The sequence below is a fragment of the Rhinolophus ferrumequinum genome, chromosome 11, assembly GCF_004115265.2.
Source record: "Rhinolophus ferrumequinum isolate MPI-CBG mRhiFer1 chromosome 11, mRhiFer1_v1.p, whole genome shotgun sequence".
In the NCBI taxonomy this organism is placed as follows: domain Eukaryota; kingdom Metazoa; phylum Chordata; class Mammalia; order Chiroptera; family Rhinolophidae; genus Rhinolophus; species Rhinolophus ferrumequinum.
The window spans coordinates 33,947,838-33,972,287 of NC_046294.1; the positions used below are offsets into that span (position 1 = coordinate 33,947,838).

General features: G+C 33.2%; 1 protein-coding gene across 1 annotated transcript in view; it reads right to left on the reverse strand.

The window, feature by feature from the left end:
* PRMT3 (protein arginine methyltransferase 3) overlaps nt 1-24,450 on the reverse strand; it is a 121,370-nt gene that overhangs the window by 57,930 nt on the left and 38,990 nt on the right. The gene's annotated exons all lie outside the window — the stretch shown is intronic.

The window sequence follows — 24,450 nt, forward strand, 5'->3', positions numbered from 1 at the left end:
CTGGAGACATTTTGATTATCACAACTGGGGAGGGTGAGGAGGAAGGATGTTACTGGGTAGGTAGAGCTAAAGATGCTGATCAACATCCTACAATGCACAGAACAGCCCCCACCACAAAGAATTGTCTGGCTCCAAATGTCCGTAGAGCAATGGTTGAGATATCCTGGTCTAGAACACCATTTTCTGCCCAGTGACTTGCTCTTTGGTTAAAAAAAAAGGAGAGGGGCTCTTTAATCAGTGAGGTTTGAGAAAATCAGATGCTATATCCTACTCTTAGAGATTCATAATGCACATTAGCACATTAATAGTTCTGAGAAGTGTTATGATGAAGAGGACAGTTGAACATATTTTAACCAAGTATTACCTACTCTTTGACTAGAGACCTGTTTTGTTTTGTTTTTCTATTTAACGCCTTGCACAACTAGTGTCGTTTGAAATACATATAGTTCATGAAACACTGCCTTAGTGTACTCCAGATTTTAGAGAACAGTAATGAATCGTCTACCAAGAAAGAATAATCATAGCACAAATGAGAAGATAATTTGCCATTACTGGTGTCACGACACAGTACATTCTAATAGTATGCTACACAGTTTATTAAAGAAATGACAAAGCAATCATGAGTGAGACCTTAATGTCAGTTTCAGTCTTTTCTCCTACTGGAGCCCAATCACCAACAGCCCTGAGCATCAGGAAAAGTTAAGTCCTCAGCACACAATATACCTTATTATTGCTTAGGGTGAAACAACACGAATTTTACCCTAGTGTTAGAATTCTAAATCAAAACTATTCTCACTCATTTGTTTTGTGCACAAATAACTGTTTAACAGGATAAATACAATAGTCTTCAACCAAGATGAAGGTTTTAAAGGTTTCTCTAGAACAAGAAAAACCTGCAAATCTAAATGGATAATCTTCAACAAGAGATTAAAAGCAAATTTAAATTACAGAAAATACAGCTCTCATGCTTGACTCACTTATAAAGGAACCTAATTAAATTGCCGCTAGCATCTCTACTTTGGCATTTACCCCCAACACACTAAGTCACTGATAAGAAAATAATTGCCTACAAAAGATAGACTTAGCAACAAAGCTCTTTTATTAATGATTGCACTATGAAAATTAAAGATTTGGCGGAAACTCTTTCTCTGGATAGAGTACTTCAGTAATATAATTCTTACAAGTTAGTTCCCCATTAGTATCATCTGTGTATTCAAAGCACAAGAGACTTTTGAAATTCAACTAAGAAATATTCATCAATCTGACAGAATTCATGCAGATCAATACACACGAACGCTAATAAATAAGCATTAATCTGTTGATTAAAGTGAATTACAACTTATGCCAAGGAATTATTAAAAGAGGAGGCATCTATTTACCCTATGGGAAAAAGATCAGCTGGTAAAACATGTCACTAGGTTAAAGAAAAAAATGATTCCTATTTGCAAGACTGCTGCATGTTAAAACATTAAAATAAAATAAACCCACATTTTGGTACAAATTAAGCATTCATTATAGCCTAATCTTTTAAGGAAGAGGTTAAAAAATAGTTTATCGATTTGGCATTGTGTCAAAACTGTTTCTAGTATTACTCTTTCAAAGTAGTTGGCTAAGTCTAAGTATTTTGCTTTCATATGCTCAAATTCCATCTTACTCTCATGTACTACAAACAAACCAGAAAAGTCTTTTTGATCAATAACTGACAGTAGCTCCTTCTAGAAACACGCTTCTTTACTGCGTTAAAGATAAAGTTATTATTAGTCATTCATTAGAGATTAAATTACACCGTATTTTAAATTGGTATTATGGTCAATACCAATAATATAGTATGAGAGTGGACTCCTGGATTTAAATCCCAGAAGAGCCCCTTTATTTCTATGTGACCTTGGGTAAGTATACATCATTGTGCCTCAGTTTCTTCACCTGTAAAGTGACAATAACAATGACATTCTATTTCATACAGTTGTTGTGAGGATTAAATATATTAATACATGTAAAAGGTTTGGAACAATAAGTCTCATTAGCTTAACTGGAAAAAATTAAGCGCTATGTAAAAAATATATTTGTGGGGTGGCCGGATGGCTCAGTTGATTAGAGTGCAAGCTCTTAACAACAGGGTTGCCGGTTCGATTCCCACATGGGCCAGTGAGCTGCGCCCTGCACAACTAGACTGAAGACAACGAGCTACCACTGAGCTGCCCAAGAGGTGGCCGGATGGCTCAATTGGTTAGAGCGCAAGCTCTCCACAAGGTTGCAGGTTCAATTCCCTCATGGGATGGTGGGCTGTGCCCTCTGAAACTAAAGACTGAAAACGGCGACTGGACTTGGAGCTGAGCTGTGCCTTCCACAACTAGACTGAAGGGCGACGACTTCACTTGGAGCTGATGGGCCCTGGAAAAACACACTGTTCCCCAACATTCCCCAATAAAAAATTAAAAACAAAAAAGAAATATATATATATATATATATATATATATATGTATGTATGTAAAGGTTATCAGAATTTTTAAATTATGTTTAATAAATTAGAGAATAGAGGGGTGGGAGATGAGGGTAAGGGGGATCAAATATATGGTGATGGAAGGAGAACTGACTCTGGGTGGTGAACACACAATGTAATTTATAGATGATGTGATACAGAATTGCACACCTGAAATCTATGTAATTTTACTAACAATTGTCACCCCAATAAATTTAAAAAAAAAAAAGAGAGAGAAAAATAAATAAATAAATAAATTAGAGAATAAGGACTTACCAGACAATCCAGAATCATGTAACATTTAAAGCATGGTCATATATTACAATCCATGATAAGAACTACAATTCCTGTTTTTTCCCAGGAGTCTACCAGAATACATTTTCTTATGTTATTTCTTTTTTCACACCAGCCAAGACTATGTGTATACATGTGCATACCAATATGCATGCACGCATATTGACAATTAAGTTTGTTGTGAACTTGTTGCAACGATGTTGCTAACCTTTTTTCGATGTCAAAGGGATTATCCATTATGAATTTGGACCATGGGACAAACAGTTAACCAAGTTTACTATTTGGAAGTTCTGAAAAGGCTGTGTGAAAAAGTTAAACGACCTGAACTTTTTGCCAACAATTCACAGCTCTTGCATCACAACAATGCACCAGCTCACATGGCACACTGTCTGTGAGGGAGTTTTCAGCCAGTAAACAAATAACATATTGGAACACCCTCCCTACTCACCTGATCTGGCCCACAGTGACTTTTCTTTACCCGAAGATAAATATTGAAAGGAAGACATTTTGATGACATTCAGGACATCAAGGGTAATACGACAACAGCTCTGATGACCATTCCAGAAAGAGAGTTCCAAAATTGCTTTGAAGGGTGGACTATGCACCCCTGGCATGGGTGCATAGCTTCCCAAGGGGAGTACTTCAAAGGTGACCATAGTGATATTCAGCAATGAGGTATGTAGCACGCTTTCTAGGATGAGTTCTCAAACTTAATTGTCTGGCCGTGTGTGTGCGTGCACGCACGCACACTTTTCTTTAAAATTAAGAAATAAAAATTAGAAACCCAATCAAAAATAATTTGATCAAATTGGACAAATTAGTGCCAATTCCAACTTCAAGATTTTTCTTAAAAAGATAATCAGCAATTTTTTTTTCCTCTGGGCCCAAAACATCCATTTTACTTAATATTCTGAACTTTAGTATTTATACTTAAGACTTTCCCATATATCTGCTTCCATTCTAATCAATAAACACCAATAAGCATTTCTCCACATACCCCTTAACAATTACCTTAGTTAAGATTAGAATTCTGATAGGTACAGCAATAATAGAGATAGTTTCTAAGATTCTACCTATTCAAACAACTTAATTTTCACATTAGAGAAATCAGTACTAGAGAGGTTAAGTGACTTATTCTAGGTCATAACTGGAAAAATAATACTGGACAATTTTAGTTCCCCTTACAAAACAGTGGCCTTAAGATTCAATTCCCACTGCTGCTAAACTCAATAATGAGAAAGAGTACAAAGAAACAAAAGAAAAAAGATAATCATCCCTGACAGCAAAAATACTCTTTCATACACACCATGTCTTTGCTTCTCATTTTTTAGAGTCAGCCAACATAATTAGGTGACAGAATTTCAGAAAGCAAATGATCAAATGCTTTTGTTGATGCATGTAAAGGATTTAGCATAGTGCCTGGCAAAGAGTTACCACATAGATCATTATCACAGGACTCTTTAATTTGGAAGAAGTCACTAGATGGGGTCAGCTACTTGGTAGAGCTAGGCTAAAGTAGAAAGAAGCAGAAAGCCACAGCAAGTCTTTCTTCTTTCATCTTTCCCCACTTTTATTTCCTTTTTTTGCTTTGCATTGGTGTAATTAAAAACAATTTCTCTATATCTATTTCTGATATCTTTTTCATCTCAGTAGCTAGAAGCTATTGCTTGCGTAAGTTTCCTTTTCTGTGAAAATACTTTCTAAACCTTAAGTTAAAGAATAAATGAACTCGCAAATCAATAGAAAAGTATTCCTTCGAAACAATAGATTACACATTTCTTCATATTTAGAGTAGCTCCTGAATATGCTACCATTTTTAAGACTCAATGAATTGTAAAAATTTTATTGGTCATTCGTTTCACTTAGTATCCAGATATCTGTTCAACTACTATCTCGTCAAAAAGAATTTTCATTCTGTCTCTACATAAAATAGCTTCAAGCTCCATCTCTTTACCCTGTTTTCAATTTCATCATAGCACTTAAGAATTAAAGTATTATTTATTTTGTGTGTACTTCCTTACTAAAATGAAAGCTCCAAGAGGAGCAAGGTGGCCATATTGTTTGAAGCTCTATTCCTGAGGGCTAGAAATGTGCCGGGAACACAGCAGAAACGCCAATAAGTAATTTTTGAATGAATAAAAGAATTAGTTATTAAGACTATATATGCATATAATTACACTTATTAAAATGGAACAAGGCCTTTTTTGTTATTTTTCTGGTACAAATTAAAATCTGTTACTTTAAAATGATGTTTTGCTTTCTAAGATTAAAATTTTCAAATAATGATGATGATAATTGTTCAAGTTCACTGTATTAAATTTCTTTACATGGATTATTTAATTTTCCCCACAGCATATTTTATTATTTCCATTTAACTGATAAGAAAATAAGTCTTAAAACATTAAATAACAAATAGTAAAAACAGCTCATCATCACAGAATGAGCCATATTTTGAAACTTGGTCTAACAAAAGAGGTCAAGATCTGAATCACTATTCTATGTTGCTTCTTAAATTGATTTACATGATTAAAAATAAGATTTAGTATTTGTATTATACCATGCTACATTTGTAATGAAGTACTCAAATATTCTGAAATGAAAAATTTCCCATGTAGCATACTAATAAGATTAGGATTTACAATGGTATATCATTCATATTTCAGTGTGATAGCTTAGTTGGCAACTGGCTCTTAGCCACCATCTATTGTGAAAATTACCCATTTAGAAAATCAATGGACATACCAGAATATATGTAGAACCAATATATGACACTTTATGAGACAAATTAATATGCATAGTTAAAAATATTAGCAGATGAAGAGATTCATAGATGTATTGCTAATGGTTATTGTCCTTTCTCTCAACTTTCCACTTTGCTAAACTTCATTTTACTATAGGCTCCCTCCGTGATAGTATAGTTTTTAATTTCCTGGGAATTGTCCTTGGTTCTGAACCAAGTCATTTATTACTGATATCAGAAGGCTTTGCTCCAAATGCCCTGCTCATCTGCAGTGTAATTCAGACTGTAATTTCACAGGCTGCTGCTTCACCTGTAGGGGTGCCATCTGGAAGAGAATTATACCCAGTATTTTCTCCCATGATGCTCATGGGGCACTCTTCTTTACAAACTGACATTTACTTTTTAAAATTAAAATTTGCATGACACTTCAAAAATTAATTACTAAAATGGAACACTTTGATTAAATCTGAAACTAGAACATTAACATTATTCATTAAAATGGGAAACTTATTTTTAAAATGCCTGCTCATGATATTCTTGGAATAAATTAATGATAAAAGAAACTTATATTACCTTTAAGACAAGGTGCTTCAATGATCTTTTATTTTTTTTCTGTTTAAATAACTAGATTACTAACACACCCTTAGGTAGAATTAACTATTTTAAAAAGTGAGGCAAGGGAGAGGCACAAATAAAATGAAGAGTTAATCTGTACAAAGTTTAGTGACAAATAGTCAATAATCTGGATTTATTTAAAGACAAAAATAAAAGATTACTTCCAACAAATAAAAAAGCCTACAAAATATAATCCCTAATTCTTAGTATATTTCTAAAACAATAAATATTTGATGACCTTTTTTCCAATATTACTCTCAGTTCTATAAAATTTACTGTAGATAGAATTTTATCCAATGTGATTGGAACTACTAACCCATTGTTAATTGAAAACAATACATTTTAAGTAAAAACATATAAATGTAGATTTGTTTACCAATACTTTTTGAGGATGGATCCATCGATTGGAATCTTCACCTTGCATAAACCACACCCATAATGGATTTTAAATAATTTCATTTGAGTAATTTTAAAATAAAAAAGAATCTCAGGGCATTTGCCAAGTGGAGACACCCTGAATCCTATAATTCCTACCTTCCCGTTCTTAGTCTTTCACAATTTAACTGATTACTTTGTTCAACGACAAATATTTTTAAAATCTTGCTCAATATTTATGTTAATATTAACTGATTTTACATAAATAAACCGGCAAACAAATACAATAAACTCTTGGTAAACACATAACCCAACTGACAGGAGCCGAGCAGGAGCAACATACTGAAGGGAACTTACTAGCTTTAAGTGTCCAGGTAGTCATAGCAATCCAGCAGGTGTGACACAAAAAGAATGCAGAACATCTATTTGGTGAATTAAATGCAAGAAGCTTCAATTGCCTCTCCAGGTGACAAAATAAGTTGTCATGATGTCACCTTTTTTAGGAAAATCTTCCTTGATGGCCAAGACTAGGGCAGTTGGCCTTCATTATCATCTAAGTTGGAGGCTGAGTTATTATCAATGCACAGAGATGAAATCTCCTAAAACAGGGTTTCTCAACCCTGGCAATATTGACATTTTGGGGCAGATAATACTTTATTGTGGGGGCTGTTCTGTCCATTGTAAGATGTTTAGCAGCATCCCTGGGTTCTACTTACTAGAGGCCAGCAGCACTCTCCTCCTGTGCCCAGACACCTCCCTCCCCTATTGTAACCTAAAATGTTTCCAGACATTTCTCATTGCCCAAATAACCACAGGGGGCAAAACTGGACACCATCGCTCCATTGAGAACCACTGCTCTAGAGAGATCCAAAAAATAATTAGAAAAACATCTGCTCCTAACCTACAGTGTTCTCTGCTAAAAATGTACTAAACTTAAGATTTTACAGGACATATCTGATTTCAACTGATCTCAGATGATTTTACAGGAAGTAAAGTAACCTCTATTTATTTCACTGTTAAATTTATAATAGCCTTAGATATTGAATACCTAAATTGCAAAGATTTTTCAGTGATTTCCGAGTCTATCACTTGACTCTTTCATCTTAAATGTGCTAATGCTAACAACTTTATCACAAATAAGATAATAAAGTTACATGAGTTTTAAAAGTAATTATGTAAAAAAGGTTATTAAATTACATGACTATACAATATGCAATAATTTGGGTAAAAGTAAATAGAACATACATTCATATTTATTTATAAATGTTTAGAACATGTTTGGAATAATATACAATTAATTAGAAAAATAATAGACAAAAGGACTAAAAATATTATCAGGGGAAAAAAACAATACTTCATAATGATAAAGAGGCCAAACTTTATCAAGAATACATAATAATCCTAACGTGTATACACCTAAAACACACATAAAAATATCCGAAGCAATAAATGACAGAACTGAAAACAATTCCTGAACTTTAGGTAGAAAATGAGTATTATCCTTTTAGCACGCAATAAAATAAGTAGACTTAAACTAATAAAGATTTAAAAGACTAAATGATACTATCAACCAACTTGACCCAACCGATAATTATATAACACTCTATTCTAAAAGAATGTGGAACATTCAGCAAAATGGACCATTAGCTGAGCCATAAAACAAGTCTGAAGAAATTTAATGGAATGATAACACACAGTATGGCCCTTGATATCAACTAAATCAAACTAGAAATCAGTAACAAAAAGATATCTACAAATACATGATGATGGAAGGAGAACTGACTCTGGGTAGTAAACACACAATGGGATTTACAGATTATGTAATACAGAATTGTACACCTGAAATCTATGTAACTTTACTAACAATTGTCACCCCAATAAACTTTAAAAAAAAAAAAAGATATCTAAAAATTTTCCAAACACTCAGAAATTAAACAACATACTTCTAAATAATTTATGAATAAAAGCAGAAAGCACTAGGATAGTGTTTTGAATTGGATTAAAAAATTGTGGGATGTAGCAATAGCGGTCATAAAGGGAAATTTAGTTTTAAGAGTGGTGGAGAAAGCAAGGTACAGACCGACATGTAGAATATGCTTATGCCACACTAAATACAAGGGTGGGGTTTGTAATGTTTTGTTCATTGCTTTATCCTGCCTACAACAGTGCCTGGCACATAACAGCCACAAATATTTGTTAAATGAATGAATGTCCCAACAGGTGGGAATATACATACATGTTTCTAACAGATTAAAATATTTCAGGAAGAATACATTAGAAACCGTTAAATGATTTTGTTGGTGGTTCAGGGTAGGTCCTAAGTGGTAGTGTAAAGACAAGGGAGGGATAAAATCTGTAACTTCTACGTAATATTACTTAGTCAAAACACAATAATAAAATTTTACATGTACATCACAGAGCAGCTATTTGTCACAGCAGCTATTTCATTATTATTTCACTTGATCACCACCTTCCACGCAAGAATGAGAATGGTGATAATTAACACTTACTTAGCACCTATTATGTGCTTTTACTGTCCTGCAGGACTACTTCCCTCCTCGTCTCATACAACATACAGTTCTCCCTTTTCCGTTTTGTGGATTTGTAGAGACATACTCAGCACAAGAGCTAATTTCCTCTGCATAGTTTGAAAAACTTTGATGAGTTTAAAAGTATTCCTCCACTAGATGGCACTCTCACTTAATCAACAAAAGACTGAGAGTTAAATTGGCTCTTTTCCTCAAACTGCAGCAAACAGTGCGATCAGCAACTCTATCAAAGGAAAAAGTAAGTCATCTCAAAATCTTTCCAAATGCACAGGTGGGCCTTACCCCAGACTTACAGAATCAGTTTCCAAGGAAGAGGGTAGAGGATGCATGTGTATTTCTTTTTTTTCTTTTTATTTATTTATTTATTTATTTATTTATTTTTTAATTTATTGGGGTGACAATTGTTAGTAGAATTACATAGATTTCAGTTGTGCAATTCTGAATCACATCTTCCATAAATCACACTGTGTGTTCACCACCCAGAGCCAGCTCCCCCTCCATCACCGTACACTTGATCCCCCTCACCCTCATCCCCCACCCCCCAACCCCCTTACGCTCTGGTAACCACCAAATTACGTTCCCCAGATTAATTTTCAAACCCCGTGGCCATCCTGTGGTCACCGACTGCCCTCCAATCCCCTCACCCTCCCCCCCACCCCCCACTCCCCCCGCCCATCTAGCAACCCTCAGTTTTTCCTCATTGTCTCCCAAGCATGTGTATTTCTAAAACAATATTCCCAACCCCAAAGTGGTTGGAAAAAAAATCATTAATTATAACTAGATACTCTACTCTTAAAAATATAATTATTAGCTAATACTTGTTTAAGAAAATTATGTTAAGGTGCACATATGAGTGACTCTATAATACTTAAAAAGTATAGATTTTTGACGTTGTAGAAGGGATGAACTCTATTAACAGTATGATTCAGAACTTAAAGAACAGGATCTCATTCCATTTCCAGCAACTGCATTTTAGGAACTAATGATCCTCTAAGTACAAAAATTTGCTAGAAGAATTTTTTTAAAAAGTACATCTTATTAGATGCATCAGTAAGCTGGTTTTCACCTTTAGAGCATTGGCTAAATCTAGTTAATGAACATGGGAAAACAGGTAACAAAACCCACGGAGTCATCTAATGTGAGGAAATTGTCCCAAATAACAAAAGAGAGACAACAAAAGGTATCTACAGAGCAAATGTGAATTTAAAATCTCATTTGCTGCCAAACCTCCCCCTCCTAGCCAACTCAGTTTAGAACCTTGGTGCTGAGTGGTCAAACACACACTTCCTCCCCACCCCACCTCCAATAATTAACATAAGCCAGGCCTCATATAAATTTACAACCCTAATTCACAATGCCTAGTGGCAGACAAAACTTCAACACAATCATTTAAAAGTGATTCTGCAACATAATCTGTTGGAACGACCATACAAAAACAGGTAGTCTCATACCACTATATTAGTAAGAAAGCAGAATGAATATTGAGAATTTGGCAATAACTAGCAATACTAAACATGGATTGGCCCCTTGGCCCATTAACTGCACCTCTAGGAATGCAAAATGAAATGACACATGCATTCCTAGACGTAGGAATACTATAAATATAAATATAAATATAAATATAAATATAAATATAGTATTATCTGCAATAGCAAACGAATGGAAGAAATTTAAATGAGTGTTGTATTTATTACATTTACATATACAATAGAGTATTATACAGCCACAGAAAGGATCGAGGAGTATCTTTATATAATGATTGATATAGAGTGATCGCTAAGATATCATTTTAAATTTAAAAATGCCAGATACAAAGCAATGTGTAGAGTATGCTAACTGCATTAACACAAGGGTAAAAATATAAATATATACATATCTGATATTTTAAAAATAAACCAAAACCAAAAAAAAAAAAAAAAAGCATCATCTATTCACTGAGGGACAGAAGGAATGGAATCACATAATTTTTTTTTCACAATTAAAACACAAAATTGACCTAAAAAAGGACAAAGAAGTAATCCCCCCAAATTGAAGATAAAGGAAACAAATCTAACTGCATGTTTAGTTGGTTACATGACCAGAGAAAAATAAAAAACTCTATAATCTTAAATTGAAAATATCAGTGTAAATTCATGATTTTTTAATATTAAAAAAAAAGGTATATCTGTCCATTAAGAAAACATATAAGCAATGACAGTCTGGTAGCAATAAACACTCCTATAACCCAGACTGTGATCTCTACATACTGTTTTCCAATGAAAGAACCACGATTCTTTAATTCCAAGCTTAGGCAGTACAAAATGACTATAAAATGCTTTATAGTACCAGGAAGTAAAATCTGAATCATAAACATACTTATTTTATATTTTCTGTTTTTCATTATATGTAATATATAAGAACCACTGGGATTTGTTACAGGGACATTAAGAGGCAAGTTCAAATGTTTACCATTAGCCAAAAATGGGCCGACCTGAACATCAAAAATTATAATGACAGGGCCGGTCCGGTGGCTCGGGCAGTTGGGGATCCGTGCTCCTAACTCCGAAGGCTGCCGGTTCGATTCCCACATGGGCCAGTGGGCTCTCAACCACAAGGTTGCCAGTTCAATTCCTCGAGTCCTGCGAGGGATGGTGGGCTTCACCCCCTGCAACTAAGATTGAACAGGGCACCTTGAGCTGAGCTGCCGCTGAGCTCCCGGATGGCTCAGTTGGTTGGAATGAGTCCTCTCAACCACAAGGTTGCCAGTTCCACTCCCGCAAGGGATGGTGGGCTGCACCCCCTGCAACTAGCAACAGCAACTGGACCCGGAGCTGAGCTGCGCCCTCCACAACTATGACTGAAAGGACAACAATTTGAAGCTGAACGGCACCTTCCACGGCTAAGATTGAAAGGACAACAACTTGACTTGGAAAAAAGTCCTGGAAGTACACACTGTTCACCAATAAAGTCCTGTTCCCCTTCCCCAATAAAATATTAAAAAAAAAAAAAATTAAAATAACAATGATTCAAAACACATCAAACATATTAAAAATACATGAGTTGATAATGACACTAAAAACAAATTTAAAAATCCCTTCAGAAAATGCTATAAAAACAATTCACAATTCTGAAAATGGCAAATAAAATAATAAGCATTTATCCTATTTTTCCTATATATATTTCATAACCAAATATTTGACGAAAGTACTTACAAATAATTTCAGCTAATAAATATAGAATAAACGGTACAATTAGAATATCACAGTTTTATAACTACTAATGAAATAATGAATCTAAGACACCATTTTCAATGGCTTCTAAAACCTTTAGGTCAAAGGATGAGAGGGATCTTTGCAATGAATAGATTAGGCTGACAATTCCAAAAGCCATTGATCAATCTCAATATAACAGAGAAAGCTAGACACTAAGAAGCCTGAGACTCAATGCAATAGAAACTAACCACCACCACCCCACATGAAGTATTCGGGGGCAGGGGGAAGCGGGAAATGCTTACATTTATTAAGCCTCTATTTATGAACCTTGTATTTCCAGTTTACAAGAAATACAAGGGATAGAAAAACACACATTAAATGACATGAGGATGCAATCATCACACGGCAGAATATTGAAAATTCTACAAGACAAATGACTCAGTTTCTTCAAAGAATGGCAAGAAAAAAAAAAGGGAGGGAGGTGAACATATAGCTTAAGAGATTTTAGACTTGATACCAAAAGCATTACCCATAAAAATCAGCAAATTGGACCTCATCAGTATTAAGAACTTTTGCTCTGAAAAGACCCTATGAAGGGGACAAGCTACATAGTTGGAGAAAATATTTGCAAACCACAGATCCAATAGAGACCTAGTAAATAGAATTATCAAACTCAGTAGTGAAAAAACAAGCTAATTAGAAAATGAACAAAAGACATAAAAAGACATTTCACTGAAGAGGAGGTACAGATGGTAAAGAAGCATATGAAAAGATGTTTAACATCATTAGACATTAGGGAAATGTAAATTGAAACCACAATGATATATCATTACACATCTACCATGTTTCCCCGAAAATAAGACCTAGCCGGACCATCTACTCTAATGCATCTTTTGGAGCAAAAATTAATGTAAGACCCGATAGGTTTGTGTTGTGTTGTGTTGTGTTGTGTTGTGTTGTGTCGTGTCGTGTTGTGTTATGACCGGATCTTATATTATAGTAAAAGAAGACCCAGTCTTATATTAATTTTTGCTTCAAAAGACACATTAGAGCTCATGGTCTGGCTAGGTCTTATTTTCAGGGATACAGGGTTATCAGAATGGCTTAAATAAAAAATAGTGAAATATGAAATGTAGGCAAGGATATGGAGAAACTGGATCACTCATACATTGCTGGTAGGAATGTAAAATGGCACAGCCTCTCTGGAAAATAATTTGGCAGTTTCTTATAGAATTAAACATACAATTACCATATGACTAGCAATAGTACTCGTTGGCATTTATCTGAAAGAAATAAAAACTTACGTTCACGCAAAAAATCTATATACAAATGTTCATATAGCTTTATCTAATAGCCCCAAAGTGGATATCCTTCAACAGTCAAATGGTTAAACCAACTATGGCACACCCATATCATGAAATACCACTCAGAAATAAGGAAAAATATCATTGACGTAAGCCATAATTTGGGTGAATCTTCATGGAATTACGCTAAGTGAAAAAAGTCAATCCCAAAGGTCACATACTGCATGGTTCCATTTATACACATTCTTGAAATGACAAAATTATAGAAATTGAGAACAGAATAGTGGTTGCCAGAAGTCAAGACGGAAGACTGGAAGAGAGAGATGGGTGTGCACATAAAAGGGCAACAGGTAGGCTCCATGTAGAAATGGAACTGTTCTGTATCTCAATGGCATCAATATTAGTATCTGGGTGATACTACTGCAGGATAATTGTTAAAGATATTATCATTGATAGAAATTGGGTATCTATCCAATTGGGTAAAAGTAAATTGGGTAAAAAAAAAGAAATTGGGTAAAAGTAAAAGGGAACAAACTATCAGAAAGAAAAATTAAGAAAAAAATCCCATTTACAATTGCATAAAAAAAATAGTAATAAATTTAACCAAGGAAGTAAAAGACCTGTACTAAGCATAAGACATTGAAAAGAGAAATTAAAGAAAATACAAATAAATGAAAACATATACCATGCTCATGGATAGGAAGAATATAGTTCAAATGTCATATTACCCAAACAATCTATAGATTCAACACAATCCCTATCAAAATACCAATGGCATTTTTCAAAGAACTAGAACAAATAATCCAAAAATTTATATGCAACTACAAGAGACCCTGTATAGCCATGGCAATCCTGAGAAAAAAAGAACAAAACTGGAGGAATCATTTTACCTCATATCAAATCATACTACAAGGCCATAATGATCAAAACAGCATGGTATTGGCATAAAAATAGACATACAGATCAATGGAACAGAATAGAGAGCCCAGAAATAAACCCATGCCTAAATGGTCATTTAATCTATGACAACGAAGCAAAAATATACATTGGGGTAAAGACAGTCTATTCAATAAATGGTGCTGGGAAAACTGGACAAATATACATGCAAAAAAATTAAACTGGATGACCTTTATATGCCATATATAAGAACAAACTCAAAATGGAATACTTAAATGTAAGACCCAAAACCATAAAACACCTAGAAGAAAATATAAGAAGTAAACTCTCAGACATTACCCTTAGTAATATTTTCACTGATATAGCTCTTCGGGCAAGGGAAACAAAAGAAAAAAATAAACAAATGGGACTGTAACAAACTAAAAAGTTTTTTCACAGCAAATGAAACCATCAACAAAATGAAAAGATATCCTCCTGAATGGGAGAAGATATTTGCCATAGATACATCTGATCAGGGGTTAATATCAAAAATTTATAACAAACTCATACAATTCAACATCAAAAAAACAAACAATCCAATTAAAAAATGAGCAGAGGACCTGAATAGACATTTCTCCAAAGAGAATATACAGATGGCCAACAGACATATGAAAAGATGCTCAACAGCAGAAATCATCAGAGAAATGCAAATAAAAACCACAGTGAGATACCACCTCACACCTATCAGAATGGCTATCATCGGTAAAGCAATAAGCAACAAGTGTTGGCGAGGATGTGGAGAAAAGAGAACTCCTGTGCACTGTTGATGGGATTGCAGATTGGTGCAGCCATTATGAAAGGCAGTGTGGAGGCTCCTCAAAAAATTAAAAATGACACAGCAATTCTACTCCTGGGTATTTATCCAAAGAAATCCAAAACACTAATTTGAAAAGATACATGCATCCCTATGTTTACTGCAGTACTATTCACAATAGCCAAGATACGGACACAACTCATATATATTGTGCCCATCAATAGATGATTGGATAAAGAAACTGTGGTATATTTATGCAATGGAGTATTGTTCTGCTATTAAAAGAAATGAAATTTTACCATTTGCAACAATATGGATTGACCTAGGGAGTATTATGCTAAGTGAAAGAAGTCAGACTGAGAAAGACAAATACCATATGATCTTGCTTATGTGTGGAATCTAAAGAACAGAATAAATGAACAAACAAAACAGAAATAGACTCACAGATACAGAGAACAAACTGATGGTTGCTAGAAGGGAAGAGGATTGGGGGGGTGGGTAAGAAAGGTGAAGCGATTAGGAAGTACAAATTGGTAGTTACAAAGTAATCACGGGAATGTGAAATACAGTATGGGAAATATAGTCAATTTTATTGTAAAAACTATGTACAAATAGTGTCAGATGGCTACTAGACTTATCGGGGGAATCACTTCACAAATTATATAAATGCCTAACCACTACATTGTAAACATGAAACTAATATAAAATAATACTGAATGTCAACTATAATTTAAAAATATACATAGTCATGGAATATAAAATACAATATAGGGAATATAGTCAATGATGTTGTAATAACTATGTACGGTTTCAGATGGGTAGTAGACTTGTTGGGGTTATCACTTTGTGAGGTGTGTAAATGTCTAATCACTATGTTGTTTTGTACACCTAAAACTAATAAAATAAAAAAAGTATAAGTGACCTCTCTGTATTGTTTCTTACAATTGCATGTGATAATCCACAAATATCTCAAAATAAAAAACTTAAGATTTATGAAACAAATTAATCAAATGCAATATATGGACATAACTCAGATACAGGTTAAACAAATCAAAAGTAAAAAAACAAAATTCAAGAAATAATTAGGGAAATGTGAACACAGGCTAGATATTAAGGAATTTTTTATGTAATATGAAATTGTGGCTACATTGTTAGGCTCAACAATAGTATAATGAATATATATTTTTAAAAGTCCTTATCAGTTAGAGATAGCAAAAAGAAGTGTAATAGTGTGGAGACAGATAAAACAAAAATGGCAAAGTATTGGTAATGTTAAGTTGGGTGATGGGTACATGAGGTTCATTGAAACATTCACTCAATACTTTTTACATTGGAAATTTTCCCTAGTAGTTTTATAGTATTAAAAATAAATACAGTGCTTCTGCATTTGTAATTATCCCAAGTACATGGCAAAAGCAAATGCATATTACTTGAGGTAAAATTCAGGCATCAAAGAATTTTCTATAGATAAAGTTCCTTGGAAAATATACAGTATAACATCAAACTCAACTAAACACTCAAATAAACAAGAGTAAGCACCATGAGAGCAACAGAAACAATAGTTAGCAAAAGCAGACCTGGAAAAATGTCAGATACTGTAATTAAAAATCACAAAAGATAAAATAAATATGTTTACAATTCATAAAATTAAAAGAGGCTTGAAAATAGTAACAAGCAAACAAGAAAAGTTTTAAAAGAACTGAAGAGAATTCCTAAAAGAAAAATATTTAAAAATTGAAACAAAAACCTCAATGGATGAGTTTAACAGATCATTAGAAGTAATTTCAGAAAAAAATTAGTGAGTTGGTGGACTGAAATGAAAAAATTATCCAGAGTGCAGCCCAGAAAGCAAAACATTATAAAATATGAAGGAGGTTAAGAGGCATGGAAGATGGAGAAGTCTAATAAGTATATAATAGCAATTCTAGAAAGATTTATTAAACAGATACAAAAAACTCAAACCATAAAGGAAGTTTGATAAATTTGATACACTAAAAATTAGGAATGTCTATTCATCAAATCACACCAAAAAATGATTAAATGACAAGCCACACACTGCCAACAAACACAAGTGATAAAGAATTATATATCTGTCAAGACAAGCTAGGTTGTCCTGCATTAACAAACAACAACGAAATCATCGCTTAAAACAGAAAATGATTTATTTCTGGTATCACAGGCTGACAAGAGGTGTTGCTTATTATAATTACTCAGGGAGTCAGGCATGTCATAGAGTCACATGGAACTTCAAAGGGCACAAAGAATTAAATTCCATTATGTGTCCAGAAACAAGGAGAAGCAGAAGATATAAGAAGAGCCTTAGTAACAGATTGGTAACTAGAGTAAATAAGGAACTCTTTCAGAAAAATAATAAAAAAATCAAAATCCCAAAAAGAATAATAAGCAAAAGAAATTAAGAAAAAAGCCACAAAAGAGAATGCCAAAACAAGCTACAAGCATATTAAATGGCAGGGCTCTTAATTCTTAAACATTTCTTAATATTTGGATATGTGTTGTCTTTTAAATTCTTATACATTGCACTCCAGAATTTCCATCCCCAGTTACATAAAAAAATTGAGCAAAAATTAGCAATTAAAAAGTCACAATACTATTTTTATCTTGAGAACCCACATGTAATGGTTGTATCTGCTTGGCTATGTAAAAAGGTGAGATTTCTTTCTTTTTTTGTAATCTCTTATAGAATTGCCTGATATGTGCATCAGATTCTGGTGTAAAGATTATTTAATAATAAAATTGTGTTTTCTCTTCTAAAAATAAAAAGTCACAATAGAACTGATCAAGGAAAGCAGAAATAACAGCAAAACTGACATCCATAATAAGACAAAATACATAAAATGTGTGTGCTTCAGGGTTTAGTGATTCTGTAAGAGGGACCTTAGAACACCTAGTTAGCCTTAATGCGGACAGCAGAAGTGCCAATGCCTTGTTTTTTTAATGGTAGATTCTAAAATATGGCAGTAGTTAGGTTTTTCTCTTTTAATAACAGCATAAAGGATAATACTTAGAATTATTTTTAAAAATCACTTGAATATGAAATTCAACTAAATCAGTACTTAGAAAAATTAACCTCAATTTCAAAACATTTGGGAAAAAAGCTGAAAATCAATGATCTAAGCTTTGATTTGAAGAAGCTAGTAAAAAGAAATCAACCACTAAAAAAGAAGGAAATAATAAAGATAAAATCAGAAATCAATACAACAGAAACAAATGTATGATAGAAAAAAAGTCACAAAGCCAAAATCTGGGTTCTTTGAAAAGAGTAATAAATTACTAACCCTTAGCAAAACGGATCAAGACAGATCATATGTAATTTGCTAATGACAAGGAATAGGTTAAGCTTTGGATTTATTTTTGGTCACTTACTTTTACTGGGTGGAAGCACAAATTATTAAAAATAAGGTGAATACTGAAATCCTGAAAAGGTCAGTTAGCCTAATAGTCATTCAACTTCAAAGCTGTACTCCTAACTTTAAATTGGGTACTCCCCAAATAAATACTCTAGTATTAAAAAGGGATAAAGGGAAGACAGTGAAATGGAATATACCAAATCAATGTATCATCACTATTGAAAAACATACTCAAAATAAGTAATCTTTCAAGAACAGGTCAAGGAAGTCATTCATTAGAACAGATAAACTAATGCCAGTCCTAAAATTTTCATTTCACCAAATTTAATAATGACTTCAGAGTCCTGCCACCTAAATATTGCAAATTTGGAGAATCTATCAAAATAATATAACATATAAAAAAGGGAGGAAAAACTAAGAGGACAATTGTCTTCACAAGCCCTTTAAATCAGCTGAAAAGAAAATGTAAATCATGGCTTCCTAAACTTGTCCTGAAGTACTTCTAAGAGCTACAGAGAATGAATTGGAACACCCAAGGAATTAGGGAGCAACTTATTAAAATCAGCCCAGTAAGGGCTGAAAAAGTTATGAAGGCTAATGTTTTATCTTAAAAATTTGTGACAATTTTGTATTCTATTCCATAAATATTGTCTTTCCCCTCCCAGATCTTCACACCGTATCTAACTTGTTATTTATCAAGTTAGATAAATGGGGGTTCCCTAACTCCAAGTTGGAGAGCACAGGAACAAGTATTATTTATTATAAATTGGTGGCATTTATATGATTACTCAAGGCTTCAGAATCAAATATCTATCCATGGATAATTCGTAAGTAGAACCACCTTATAGTAATTATAATAATTACAATAGAACCAACTGAGTTACATAAGAGAATCGAACTGTGTTTGTAATAAATGCCCATCTGTCTGCAAATGCAAACTATTAAATTTTAGGAGCTTACTTTCACTCTCAGGTAGAAGTAAATAGTGTTACTGAAAAAATATTGCTATACAATTTTAGAATTTGAAATTAACAAATAAATAGTTCCTGTTCTCTCACTGGTATAATGAAAAATTTTTGTAAGGGCAATTGATTCATATTCCTGAATAACTTATCTCCTTTATCTTCATAATTAGAATAATTTACAACTTATTGAGCAAAATGATTATTTAAAAAAGCAATTCGTATCAGACTTAAAAGCACAACTAGATGCAATATGGCAAAGGGAATTATGGAGGACAAAAAGCAAATAAATCCAATCAAATCAATTACACAATGCACTAAATCTCTTGGCAAAGGCAACTTCCAGAAATTTGATTAAAGAGCTATATTTAAAATATATTTAAAAAGCAAAAATTTACTTGTAACAAATAGTTGTTTCAATATAAACAACTTTCCTTAAATAACTAAATATTTTCACTTAGATTTAGTTTCAAATATATATAAAAAAATAATGTACATTTGAATAAAATATGTTACTATACTTTTTACAAAATATTCTCCTTGCTAGAGTAAGAAACAACATGGCTGCAGAGTGTGATCTGAATTCTAATTTGAACAGCTATTAAGATTAAATAAAGGAGAGGCTGGGGAAGTGATTAAGAGCACAGATGAGAACAAATGTAAAGATTATAAAATGGAAATAATTATACATATAAGGAGCCTATTCTTAATTACATTTTTATTCTGTTTTCATCTTATTCTTAATTCAGATGTCAGCACATCTATGAAAAAAATATTCTTATAAACCAAAATTTTCCTTTCATTGTTCAAGCATATAATTATATACCTGTTTATACTGATAGTACTCAAAAATACTACTGTGAAATATGTATTTTATACTTTATCTAAAATAATTAGGTATTATCAGTATTGCCTAAAAATAGTTTACAGGGTAGCAAACTGAGAATTTTGCTTGAAACATACACATTATACATTTTAATTCAGTCAATGTTAAAAAAAAATACTAAAAATATCCCCAACCCAAATAATTCACATCCATCAGGTGATTTTCATACCTCTTTGCACTAATTATAGGCAGGTCAATTAGAAAATGCTAGCCACGGAAACAGAGGGTCTTCTGCTCTTACAAAGAGCTCATAGCTGAGGGAGAAGTCCTAAGAATGTACTTCCCCCAAGTATTAATATTCTTTACTTTGTGCATATTATCATTTTTAACTTTTATTTATTGAATAGCCTACTCTAGCAACTCAGTCACTAGTTACAGAATACTTAAAACTTTCTACAACTTACAAAACTGAAAGCTAATTACTTTATATGCCAGATCTTATATGCCAGGAATCATTCTAAAAAATTTACATGTATTCATTCATTTCATCCTCACAAAACCCTATAAAGTAGGTACTACTGTTATCTTCATTTTATAGAGAAGGAAACTGAGGCACAGTGAGGCTCAGGAACATGCCCAAGGTAACAAACCTAGGCATACAAAACAGGACCAAGAAATCAGGTTGTCTTGACTTCACAGCAACATTCTGAACCCTGTCGTATGCTACCCCTCCCTACCTCCGTGTTCTGCACAGAAAATTATAAATAAAATCATGTCTATGGCCAGTGAATTTCCATCTGGGAAAGTCCTCTTATCATTTACCAACGCTAAGCCCAGTGATAGACTTGGCTATTCCAAGTAAATCCTGGTTCTCCGTATTGGGAGAATAGAAAAAGAAACATGAACAATTAAATATAATACACTGTGAAAGCTGTAATAGAAACTTAAAGTGCAAAAGAGAGGGAAAAGATTTTTATATGTAATCAAGGGTTAGAAAAAGAAAGCTTTGTAGAGGTGATGTCTGAAATGAATCTTACAGAACTAATAGGAATCTGCCAAGCAGGGAAAATAAAACACAGTAAGAAAAATAAGGTAATTTGTTAACACATATTTTGCTCTGACCAATCATTAGTATCTTTCGCTAAGGAGCAAACTACTTCAGCCAAAAACATACTAATGAAAACATGACTATAAAAATAGAAATAAAAGACATTAAGGCACCAGTAATCTTTGTCATCAAAATAATATTTTTTTACTGTTAATTTTATGGAACTTTATATAATCTACTTTTGATTTTGAAAATTATTGATATTTATTTATCTATTTAATCGAAGAAATGCTGCAGTGAAAAGATGTCTTTTTCTCTAATGAAATAACCAAGGAATAAGAAATGAAAGGAAAACAATAGCAGGAGATATAGAGTTGGGAAGGAGTATTTATCTTGAATCACTGGACATAACATCAGATTATTTCAGAAATTATTTTAAGTAAACAAAGCAATACATACTAAACATGTAAAATCTTTCTTAGCTTACATTTTTCGGAATAATATATATAAAAGAGGAAAAATATAAAAGTTTTTAAAAATACTTAAATTCGGGTCAAAAGCAAATTTCTTATCAGAGAGGAAATGCAAAAATACACCTATATAATTGAAAATTTGTCTTGTTAATCTCCTATACTGTCCCTGACTAATTAATTCAGCTTATCTAATTTACTAAACTACTTATATAATTATTAGTATTTCACTTAAGGCAAGAAAACAGATCAGGAAAGGTCACCTAACCTCATGGCAGTTGGCTGAAATGGCATGGCTTCACTGCCAGTCCAAATTAAAAACAACAAAAAATTTCAACATCTACCAGTTTGAAATGTGACCTATAGTGGGCTTCATGGTTAGTCTGTGGACTGTTGGTAAAGCAAATCACAAGCCAGGCTTTCTAAGTGAAACAGACTATAAAATCTTGAAAAGCTATTTACCAATAATAAAGAGTATTAAAGATGAACAAAGGATACCCCAGTTTTGTGGGTATAGGTATGTGCGTGCATGCACATTACACAGATACACCTGTGCTGGTGAAGATGGGATGAGAAAGTTAATTCTGAAGTTTCAAGGACAAATCCAAGGATACTTGAGTAAAGAAAAAATTTTAGGTCACATCTTGAAAAGCAAGCCTAGATAGAAAAATTACAACAGATTTTAGACAATTTGAATGTATATCATGAATGATCATAACAATGAAATACAAAGTTTACCTAATGTGTTATTTTGCTGATGGTCCTGATGTCAGGTACAAAAAAAAAAAAAAAAGAATCATCTCTGGCAATTATATTTTATAATGCCAGGATCTTATCTATATATTTCTAAAGAGGTCATGCTGAAAAACACAGATGGAAAAAACAGCAAAACCAAATGAGTCAATCTGGCTTAACTCCACAAGAATCAGAGATGCTTACTTTGAACAGTTTTAGCAGGCAATCAGAATAGTCATAAAGAATGGCTCTATTGGTAGAGCAAAATGTGAAAAATAAGAACAGATACTCATAGGTATAAATATTAACATCTTGCAGAGATTAACTGTTTCTATTTAATTGATAACAATTTTATCAAACAGAAATTTAAAATTAAAGGCAAAACTAACTCTAGAAATTCATAAATCTACAAGGCAAGTGACAGTTTATTAAATAACATGCTAACAGTAATGATTTGGCTTAAATTACAGTCTTATTAAAGAACATCTTCCAAAATAGAGGCAAAGTGCATAAACAGCTGAAGGCAAAAACATATTTAGATTAAGCCATGGAACAGTTAGTGAACCATAGTAGAAGAAAACAGATGTATTTCTCTGTAATATATGATGTCTACACTGCTATACTGGATTACAAGTACATTAAACATCTGCATCCAATTCTTTAATGTATATTCCTTTTTTAGTCCTTCCTTATTGAAAATACTTTTAAAAAGAGAAAAGAAATGTATGCTATAGCTTAAAATTGGGTTATTCTAGATTTTTGTATCCTTATTGTTGTGTGTAAAAAAAAAAAATCAAAGACAGAGGATTCTATGCAATGTATTTTAATTTTAAAATGCTGGTGCCTCAAAATGTGGCTTTAAAATAGATTTAAAATAGTCATTTACCACTTGCTCATTGTTTCAGCCAAAGTAGGAATGCCTGAAATCTGTTGGATATATTTTAGAAAGCATACCTGCTCCTTGTTTAATTATGTAATTGGAATTTTTCAGCTTCTCTGCTCAGAAATCCTAGTGGCAGTATCAAAGTTAGGAGGGGATTTATAGGACTTAGAAGACACTATAGAAGATATTGCCAATCCTCAAGGATAACTTAAAATTTTTTAACACAAACCTACTTAAATGCAAATTTCATTAGAGAAATAAGGCCATCCAGAGTTGGTTGCTTCCAAATAAATGTCATAAATGACAGTATCTAATGCTCCACCTAACTCATTTAACATGATCTGCTAGACTTCAACTCCACTGACACTCACAAGGAAAGGCAGACAGTAAGATAATGCAAACTCTTAAGTTATACCTTTGTGAAGAGGAAAAATAAAAGTTCTCAATTCTCACCTCCTGGACACTGATTTGATTCCCTCAGTGAAGTGTTTCTGAAAGTACCTTGGCTCCAAACAACTGACTCCTTTCATCTCAGTTTCCAGAGACTCAGTATTGTTTCTGTTACAATGCCTTCTTGATAAAGGCAGAGATCACAACTGATCAATCCACCAAAACGAAATGTGCCCTTTATGTCAATTAGAGTAACTAGGAGAAGTGTTACGATACGCTATAAAAATAGAGAAAAATCAATGCAGGAAGTTGATTACACAAAGGTATGAGAATTCATCAAGAGGAGAGTGAGACAAGTGGAACTAGCAACACCAGGAAGGAACTACCATTCCTAGGCTAGAGAGACAAAGAGGCACTGCTACAAGAGCCCAGGGCCACGGTCACACAACAGATGCTGGAATTATGAAACGTGGGTCCAGTGGAAATTGGAGACACAAAAGAAACCGCTTCTGCCAGCAACACCCCTAGAGG